At 49.1% G+C, this 10,662-nt stretch overlaps 1 pseudogene; it reads right to left on the bottom strand.

Annotated features, from left to right (window-relative positions):
* Window positions 1-861: 861 nt before the first annotated feature.
* LOC125516477 lies at window positions 862-1,725 on the bottom strand (annotated as a pseudogene).
* Window positions 1,726-10,662: the final 8,937 nt, after the last annotated feature.

Genomic DNA, 10,662 nt, shown 5'->3' with positions numbered 1-10,662 from the left:
TGCTATTCCTTTCTCCTTTTTCCCTTTTTTCTTTTATTTTTCTTTACATTTTATTTTTTCCCTTTCTCCTTTTTCTATTTCTTTCATTTTCATTTACTTTTCTACTTGTTTTTCACTTTATTTTATTTCCGTTAGCAGCAGCGCTTTACACGTAAGCGCGATGCAGCTAAGGAAATTAGCAGTAGCGCTGGGCCATTATACGCGCTACTGCTAGGTTGGGCTAGCCATGTGCGCCCAGTTCAAATTTAGCAGTAGCGCTTTTCGCTAGTACACGCTACTGCTAAAGTCATAGCAGTAGCACGGTTTATTTACGTGCGCTGCTACTAAGTAGCAGCAGCGCTTGATTTTGTACAGTGCTACTGGTAAAATTCTGTGTATAGGCTTTTCCCTAGTAGTGCGGTGCTATATTGTGTTGTTTCCTCTTGGGGGCGTCAGTCTTGGAGGTGTTCACGGGATCGAGGGACCAGTGGGCGGCTTCTTTGGTGGAGCGGTGCTTCATCTGAAACATTGATGGCAGCGGGTCTCGGCAACTTGGTGCAGTGGAGACTTGGTGCCCGATGCGCGGAGATGGACTCATGCAGGAGGAGGAAGTTGTCTGGCGTCATGGTGGCGTCGATGGCAGAGTGGCCTGACAAGGTAGAAGCCTCAATATCTGATCTAAAGACGGACCTGTGGAAGATGGCGGCGACGACACATGTGAGTGCGTCACACCGTTCTGTGCCCCAGACCCGTTATGTGGCTTGGCTGGGGCTTCCGGCTTTTGATGATAGGCTTAGGTGAGTGGTCTGGGTATTTGGCCCAGCTAGCACCCCTTTCATCATTTGGATAGGAGTAGTGGCATATGTTGTCAAGATGGCGGATTCAGGCGTATTGTTGTAATACTTTGTAAGGTTCTCGAGAATAATCAATAAAGTGGCCGCATGCATCCCCCAAATGCAGAGGCCGGGGGTCATCCTCCTTTTCTAAAAAAAGCAATTCCAGGGCTAGGCTCTGCCTATCCAAATCAAACCCAAGAGTACTTCTTGGCGACCCCGCCGTAAAAATCGACCAGTGAAGGCAATCCCCGGCCAGCACTGCGGGCTCGCTCGTAAAAACAAAAAAAGCCATCGAATGGAAGCGGCGCCGAGATGAGGTCACCCCATATGCCTGTCTCCGACGAGTTAACGCGGGCGATTGCTCTTCTGGGTTGCTTCCGTTTGCTGCCTACGAGGACCACTTGGAAGTGATCGCCGGCGTCTCTAGCAGCGCGAAGCACCGCCCCGCTGAAATCTATCTCCAGGTCGAGCTGAAACCCCGAGGGAACGAACAGGCGGTGCTAGTGACCAGCGACGGGGTCCCACACAACTAACTGGGACCGAGCCATGAGGAGGAAGAGCGGGAGGCCGTGGCGCCATCCGAGGGTCACATAGGGGTCGCCGAGCTTGAGGGAGAAGAGTCCATGGGGGAGGCGGTCGGGGGCGTCCAGGGCTGGCTCGAAGGTGAAGCTGTGGTAGTCGTCGAGGAAGCCGAGGAGGGAAGGGCTGCGGCGGTGGTGGATGCGGAAGCGGGGACAGAGAGGAGGAGGCGGCACCAGCGCCTGCAAACGGTGGAGGCTCGCGGAAGGGAGGAGGGCTGCGGGGGGAGGCGGAGGAGGATCTTGGAGAGCAGTTCGTCGTCTTCCAGCGGCTGGGAGCTGGGTAGGGGGAGAGAGAGGCGGCGGCGGAAGCGGAGGCTAGCCGTCGTCATTCCGCCTCCTGCGGGTGGGTGCGGGTGTGCAATCAGTCAAGGGAAATCACGCTGCCGGTCAGAGCCCATCACTAGACGAACATCAAAGCCCACATTCATCCATTTGTTTTTTTCTAAGGCAAAGCCCACAATTCATCGCTCCTACCAATGGTTTAACGTAATCGTTACGTAGGCATGGGTCTTCTACCCTCTCGCTTAGGGTTTTCGCCTCTGGCGGCGGTGATCTAGTCATCGTCTAGAGTCTTATCCCGATCGATCGTCGGCTAACCCTACTGATCCTCTTTGAAAGCCGCCTGATTTGCGGGGACACAAGGGGGCTAGGGTTCCGCGCAGGTTTCTTGTGTTGTTTCCCCGAAGTCGCAGCCATAACCTAGATGGCGGGCCACGAGGGGTCGTCGTCTTCGGCAGGCCTAGCGGGGAGAAACTTGGAGGAGATGTTGAAACACCTGGATCTGCAGGATGATAAGCTTGATGATGTTGTGGTGGGAGAAGAAGAGGTGAATAAGTACGCAGCAGATGCGAAGTGGCTTGCGATTGGGAAGGTAAACACTACAAGGCAGTTTAGTGGATCGGCGATGTTCGAGACGCTGAAGTCAGTCTGGAGGCTTGCTAGTGTGCCAACTTATCGCGAGGCAGGTGAAAATCTCTCCATCTTTCTGATGTTTTACCTAGGTGATTGGAAGAAGGTTGTGCATTGAGGTCCATGGCTGTTTAGGGGGATGGGGATGCTTATCAAGGATTATGACGGCAAGCAGGAGCCGTCTTCTGTCGTCTTTGATGGTATGTATGTTTGGGACCAGATTCACAACATCCCGGAGCTGTACCAGAAAGCAGAAGTAGTGGATCAACTAGCTCGCCATATTGGTCGCATGAAGGAGACACAACTCTCGCCTCGCCTCTTTTACGAAGGTGATTATGTCAGGGTTCGTCGAGGATACAGGTGAATAAACCGCTGACGAGGGTGACGCCCCTGAATGTTACTGGTGAGGGGAGGAAGTTTCTTTCGGTGAAGTATGAGAAGATTCCTTTCTTCTGCAAGGTGTGCGGTCTCATGGGTCACAATCATGAGGAATGCGGTGATGGCGTTTGGGAGGAGAAGAACAAACAGTGGGGAAGCTGGATGCTAGCAACAAGAAGGGAGGCAGCTCAGGAGCAGCCCAGCTGGGATCATGGGGCGCGGGGTGGCTGTGTGGCGGGACGAGGGTGGGGCAGGGCAAGATGTGCAGGTCCAGAGCGTCGCCAAAACTCGCCCCCCGGAAGAGATCATCGCAGGAGGCAGGCCTAGATTCAGGGGCAGAGGAGGACGATGTGACCAGCCCCCTCAAAACGGCTGCAGCAGAGACTGAGGTCAGAGATGGAGTGGGGGCTCGATGCAACCTGGATGCAGCGATGTCGGAGAGTGCCAATGCAGCGGCACTGATGATTCGTCCGGGCTCTACGGCAATATCATTTGAGGCTCAAAATTTGGCTCTGGCGGGCACTGTCCAGGGTGCAACCCCGCTGCTACCTCCGGCGTATGTCTCACCATGAGACCTCAAGAAACAAAGGAAGGGCTGCTCTCCCTTAAAGAAGAGCAATGACAAGATGGGGACATTGGCGGGCTCCGACCAGGGGTTCCGCCAGGCCCAATGAAAATACTAAGTTGGAACTACCTTGGGATGGGCGATCCCGCGATAGTTCACGAACTCCGTGATCTCCTTGAGATCAGCTCGCCATCTATCCTTTGTTTAGCAGAAACTCGGTTACAAAAGGCTCGTGTTGAGGGTCTTCGTTCTTCCTTAGGTTTTGATTTCAGTTTTGGTGTTGGTAGTACTGGTCGTAGAGGCAGCATTTGTATCTTCTGGAAAAACTCTCTTGATGTTGCAATAAAGAACTATTCAGAGTATCATGTGAACACCTGGGTTACTGAACCAGGCAGGGACCAATGGAGGTTGACATGTTTTTATGGAGAAGCAACAAGAAGTTTGAGGTTTAAAACATGGAACACAATGACGAGACTTAGGGGGAAAAGTACCCTCCCATGGATGTGCATAGGTGATTTGAATGAGATCTTGAGAGCTGATGAACAACATGGTCCTAACAAACGGGATAGTGCTCAGATCGAAGCATTCAGAGAAGCGGTGGATGTGTGTGGCCTTGCTTATCTTGGTTACCGGGGCCTAGATTGGACTTGGGAGAAGAAGTGGCTGGTGGTCATTACTGTAGAATTCGTCTGGACCAAGCTTTAGCGACAGCTTGTTGGTCAGGACTATTCCCTTTCGCCACTATTGAACACCTCACGGCAGCCAAGTCCAACCACTGCCCAATACTGTTAGAGACTGATCTAGTGGATACAAGTGTAAGAGCACGACAGAAACAATTCCGTTACAAATGCATGTGGGAGCGGGACCCAAGATTTGGAGATGTGGTCACCGAAGCTTGGAATGCTACGGGCCGAGCGTCGACCGTGGCTGATCTATCGCACAAACTGGCCTCGGTCGCTGGCTCACTACAGCGCTAGGGTCGCACCACTTTTGGTGATGTCCGGTCGGAACTTCGGGCTCTACGCATGCAGATGCAGTGCTTGCGTGCTATGCCTAGCCGAGTCGGCCCGTCTGATGAAGAAAAAAGGGTCGAAGCCTGGATGACCGAGTTATGTCTGCGGGAGGAGATTATGTGGCGTCAATGAGCCCGTATTCAATGGTTGGCTGAAGGTGATAGTAATACCAAGTTCTTCCATCGCAAATCTAGTGCAAGAAAGGTCCGAAATCGTATCATAGAACTTCAGTGGGCGGATGGTTCTGTAAGCAAAGATGAGCAGGAAATGGCTAGTATGGCCACGAGCTTTTATAGTAACTTGTATGCTTCCGAGAATATGGTTGGGATAGAGGAAGTCATGTCTCATATACCAAGGAAAGTGGATGATGCCATGAACAATATTCTGACGGCTCGTTACACCAACGCCGAGGTCAAGGAGGCTCTCTTTTAAATGTTTCCTACAAAGGCTCCAGGACCCGACGGCTTCCCTGCACATTTTTTTCAACGGCATTGGAATCTATGTGGCGAGGAGGTAACCGATATGGTGCTACGTGTTCTGAGTGGAGAGGATTCTCCGTAGGAGATAAACAAAACATTCATCGTCTTAATACCCAAGATTGCAAGTCCAAAAAACTTAGGACAGTTTCGACCGATCAGCCTTTGTAACGTGATCTTCAAGATTGCATCAAAGGTCCTGGCCAATCAGCTCAAACTTATTCTCCACGATATCATCTCAGAAGAATAGTCGGCATTTGTACCTGGTCGTCTAATCACCGACAATTGTATCTCAGCATATGAGTGCCTACACTACATGAAAACAAGGAAGCTCAAGGGAAACAGGTTCTGTGCTCTGAAACTCGATATGATGAAATCCTATGATCGTTTAGAGTGGAATTATTTGGAGAAGATTATGTTGAAATTGGGAATCAGCCCAAAGTTCACAGAGATTGTGATGCGGTGTGTCTCTTCAGTATCCTTTTCTGTTATCTTCAATGGAGGGAAACAATAAGACTTCACGCCATCGCGTGGTTTGAGTCAGGGGGATCCCATATCTCCGTATCTCTTCCTACTGGCGGCTGAGGGCCTTTCATGTTTGTTGAAATTGATGCTTCCAACAGAGAGGATACAAGGCATTACGGTGGCAGCAGGTGCACCGGAGGTAAACCATCTTCTCTTTGCAGATGATAGCCTTCTTTTCTTTAATGCTACACCGGAGATGGCAAAACGGGTGGATGACCTTCTGCAAAGGTATTGTTCTGCCTCGGGTCAACGTATAAATAAAGATAAATTCTCCGTCTTCTTTAGAAAGGGCTATGGTGAATATGTGTGACAGGAAATCAAGCAAGTTTTGGATGTTCCGAATGAGCAGCTCTCTGAGAAATATCTTGGTCTCCCCTCTGATGTTGGTCGGGCTAAAGAGGGTGTTTTCAAGTATTTGAAAGATTGAATATGGAAGCATATTCAAGGTTGGATGGAGAAAACATTGTCCGTTGGGGGCAAAGAGGTGCTTATTAAATCCGTTGCTCAGGCTATTCCTACCTACTCCATGGCCTGTTTCAATGCCAACACATTAATGGGTTGTTACGCAGGTTTTGGTGGGGCTCAAAAAGGGAGAAAGAAAGACTGCCTGGGTCTCTTGGGAAGTCATGTCACAACCAAAGTTCATGGGAGGAATGGGTTTCCGAGATATCAAGCTTTTTAACCTGGCATTACTGGCCAGGCAGGCCTGGCGCCTCCTACAGGAACCCACCTCTTTGAGTGCGTGGATCCTAAAGGTTGTTTACTACCCTTTTTCCACCATTCTTGATGCAGAAGTGGGCAATCATCCTTCACAAGTTTGGCGCTCCATAATTGAAGGCAGAGACACTTTGAAGCTTGGGCTTGTGAAACGGATTGGTTCGGGAGAGGACACAAACATATGGAATGACAATTGGATTCCACGTGGTTTTAAGCTTCGGCCGGTTTGCCCAAAGTCTTTGAATCCTCCTCACAAGGTGTCGGACCTTATTGATCCAGTTAATATGACATGGGACCGAGATGTTCTTGATCAGCACCTCTACCCCATGGACATTGAAGCAATCCTTAACATCCTGTTAAGCTCAAGAGTCTGTGATGATTTCTGGTCTTGGCATTATGAGAGAAGGGGTGTTTTCACTGTACGGTCTGCATATAGACTCGTGGCCTCCACAAAGCAACAGCTGACGGACTGGCTAGAGCACAACGACGGCCACTCGCGCCTCGAGTCTGATCGCCGATCTTGGACAAAGCTGTGGGGAGCATCGATCCCTTCCAAAGTTAGAATTGTTGCATGGAGATTGGCTAAATCTTCCATCCCTACGGGAGAAGTCCGCAAGAATAGGAGCATGGCTGAAACACTGGAGTGCACCCTATGCAAGGTGGCAGTGGATACGTGGCGTCTCTCACTTTTTGATTGCAAGATGGCTAGGTGTGTTTGGGCACTAGCTGATGAGGATCTCACAGAAACCATTGTCTCGAACCGGACGGACGACGCAAAGTTGTGGATGCTGTGGCTCATTGATACCCTTCCCTCGATGGAGCTTGTGCGCATCCTCGTGAGGATGTGGGCAATTTGGTGGGCACGGTGTCGAGCTATCCACGATGATCAATACCAAAGTCTGCTAAGTACGCATATGTTCATTGAGAAATTTTTGTCAGAGTTGGAGGCGATCTCCGACGGGAAAGAGCGACCCAGGGACCGAAATGCAAAATCTAAGGACCTGCATGCAATGCCCAGGGACGTGCATGTAACGCCCCAGGAGGAATCAGTGCAGCGCGACCGATCAGTTCGGACGACCTGGCTCCCGCCGGCGAAGCATGACGTGAAGATTAATGTTGACGGTGGCCTTTCCAAGGTTGGAGACTGAGGAGCTTCGGTGGTGATCTATAGGGATAGGCATGGCATGTTTCTTGGTGCTTCCGCGGTTATATTCGAGGGTTTGCTTGACCCAACTACACTCGAAGCCCAGGCGTGCAACGAGGCCCTTGCTCTTGCTGCGGACCTCCATGCTCAATCCGTGTGTGTTGCATCGGACTACCTCGAGGTGATCACCAATATCCATACTGGTGCCCCATATCGATATTTTGCTATCTTGGAGGAGATCAAGCATAGGAGGCGTTCGATCCAAGATATTCAGTTTGTGCACGAGAATAGAAAACATAATGAGGAAGCTCATGCCTTAGCTAAGGCGGCTGCTTCTCTCCCTCCCGGGCGCCATGTGTGGCTTACTACTCTGCCCGATATCATCTGTATCCCTATGTGTTTGAACATTCAATAAAGGATACTTTTCTGCTAAAAAACGTAATCCTTACATAATTAGATAGCTGGCAAGTTTTGATTGGGGTTAGAGAGAAGGCGGGCCCCATCCCACTTAAAATCAGGGGGGAGAAGTATAGATGGAAAGTTACGTAAAAGTTTCCATTAGAGCAACTCCAACGGGCAGACCCAAACGGACGGCGCATTTGTCCGCCTTTTGTCCGTTTGGGTCGGCCGGCCGCCCGGTGTCCGCCCAGTTTTGCATTTGGGTCGGCATTGTGCCCAACGCGCCGACCCATTTCATGTCTGCATTCAACTTATAAATAAAAAAGGCCTGCGGTCGATCATGCCAGCGGCCATGTCTCATGCCGGCACCGTGCCAGCGCCGGCATACAGTCCCGGCTTCAGAAAATATCACCACAGTTCATGCTGGCGCACTCGCCAGCCGGCCGGCACACACGCCAGCACACAAAAAAGGGTGGGACTGAGTTCGACCATGCCATCGCGGCTCCTGTGGTCATGCCGGCACACCTGCCGGCATACAAAAAAATGGCCCTCGCCGCCATAGATCACTCGTTGTCGAACTTGAGCATGCCGGCCTGCATCTTCTAGAACCATGGCCTCTTCCTTGGCTACACGGTGTTGAGATCCACCTTCATGATCTCCACCACGGTCATCATGCTCGCGAGAGCCACTTCTTTCGCCTTGGTCTTGGCGTTGGCGGCCTCGATCTCTAGCATCTTGGCTTGCTTCTCCGCCTCGAGCACGGACATCTTGGCTTGCTTCTCGGCGTCAAGATCAAGCCTCCTCCTTTGGATCTCCATGAAAGCATCCATTTGCTCTGCCTTGAAACGCCGGCGCTCCTCCTCCCTTGAGTCCTTCTTGTTCATCATGCCGTCCATGCTTGCGACCAAGGCGTTGGTGGCCGCATCTCGCTTGTCCTCCTTCTTGGAGTTGGTCTTCCCCCGCGGCCGTGCCGGCTCACCCTCCCCAACATCCTCCACGGCTTTCTTCCCTCCACGTGCCTTGAGTGTGGCATATTGCGCCTTGAACTTCTCCTCGTCCTTGATGACCCGATAACAATGGGAGAGGTTGAAGCACTTGCCATTGTGTTGAACCTTGATGCATATACTTACCTTGTGGTCTTGAGTTGGCTAGGATGGGATGAGCCTGCGTAAACAAGGTTAGATAACACAGATGCAACTACTAGCTAGAGCAAGCAAAAGAAACCACAAGAGTACCAAGACTGGGATGACATGTGGAGTGAGTACAGAGTACCACGATAGATATTGACATCCCCAAAGATATGCAAAGAATTTAAGAAGTTTTCTTTCCCTTGGATGTCTTGCTCCCCCTGAATCTAGCATGGGATACTGGGAGAAAATAGGGAACAGAAAAATAGAGCTAATGCAAATAAGCACATATGAACATGTCTTTCCCCCAAGAAGACATGTGGCATCTCTCCTCTTGAACATCAAGCATCTGGGATCCTTGAAGATTACTCTTTCCTGGAGTATTCCCTCCCCCTAGAGATATTATTAAGCTTTGATGTGATCTCTCTCTCCCCCTTTGACATCAATTTCCAAGAAGGGTCTTCTGGAATTTGTTGTGAATGGGTTCAGTCCTTGAATCACATTACAAAGCATTAAGGTAAATGTGATGCTTGCATAGGACAAGATTCATTGAATGGAGCTAGATCAAGAATAAAGCAGGAATAAATGGCAAAATGTTTTTCTTGTAGTGAAATCGGTGTCACCGAGTTGTATGCTTCGGTTGCCCCGAAAATCTTCGGCTAGACCGGAAACATGAAACCGGTGGAACCGAGTTCATCACAGAGAAAAACACTTGTCACCTCAGCTCACTAGACAAGTAAGATCTCACAAAGATTTTCAATGAATTGGATGCAGAAAAAGGAACAAAGAAAATAAACTAGAGATGGTCGGCGACAAAGTCACCTATGTTGGAGTACATTGACTTAGGAGTCAAGTGAGATCACTTGATCATAGGTCATACTAATCTTTTAAGCTCAAAATGGTGTTACCATTTTTCGTTTAAGTATCTTGATGTATTCACATCTTGTTGAGTTGCTTTGACTCATGACTTGGAGTAAAGCTACTCTAAGATGGAATAACATACGTTGGGTGGCGGTGTTGATCTTGATCATGTAGTTGAACTTGTGTGGGTTGCTCAAGGTTGATGTAGCCCATCAAGAGTTGGGAGCACCCTTTGGATTTTGAGTTCATCTACCTACATGGGTTAGTTTTCGCAAGGAAGAGCACTTGTGTATCCAACATGACAATCATGAAACTCAACATAGAATTTGTCAAAGGATATGTTTGAAAGGTTTCGTGCTTCCTTGTCATCAACCACCATTGTGTAGAGACTTGGTGATGTAGAGATTGCTCAAGATGTGAGTGAGTTGCAATCTCATAGAATTAGATTCATCCAAGTACCTACAAGGGTTAAATAACATGCAAGATGCAAATTTTCAAGACATAAGATAATCATCATAAGAGAAATATCAAGTGATTAGTCGTAAGCTCAAGTCTTGCATGTATCCAATGGAGTTCCTACTCCAAGTTCAATGATGTTCAATTCACCTCTTAACCTGCAAAACACTTTCTCATCAAGTGGTTTTGTGAATATATCCGCTAATTGCTTATCGGTGCGAACATGCTTAAGGTTTATGTCACCCTTAGCAACATGATCTCGAATGAAATGATGACAAACTTCAATATGCTTAGTTCGAGAGTGTTGCACGGGATTGTGAGCAATATTGATAGCACTTTCATTGTCACAAAGTAATGGAACATGTTTCACATATATCCCATAATCTTTAAGAGTTTGGGTCATCCAAAGTAATTGAGCACAACATGAACCAGCGGCAATGTATTCCGCTTTGGCGGTGGATAAGGATACCGAGTTTTGTTTCTTGGAAGACCCAGACACAAGAGATCTACCAAGGAATTGACAAGTACCCGAAGTGGACTTTCTATCAACCTTGTCACCGGCATAGTCCGAGTCGGAGTAGCCAACAAGATCAAAGGAAGCCCTCTTTGGATACCAAATGCCAAAATTTGGTGTATGTATTAAGTATCTCACTATCCTTTTCACGGCCTTAAGATGTCATTCCTTAGGAGCAGCTT

Source organism: Triticum urartu, chromosome 6 (assembly GCF_003073215.2).
Source record: "Triticum urartu cultivar G1812 chromosome 6, Tu2.1, whole genome shotgun sequence".
NCBI classification, from domain to species: Eukaryota; Viridiplantae; Streptophyta; class Magnoliopsida; order Poales; family Poaceae; genus Triticum; species Triticum urartu.
Note: the sequence above shows the minus strand (reverse complement) of the source record. Positions and strands in the feature narration are given on the sequence as shown.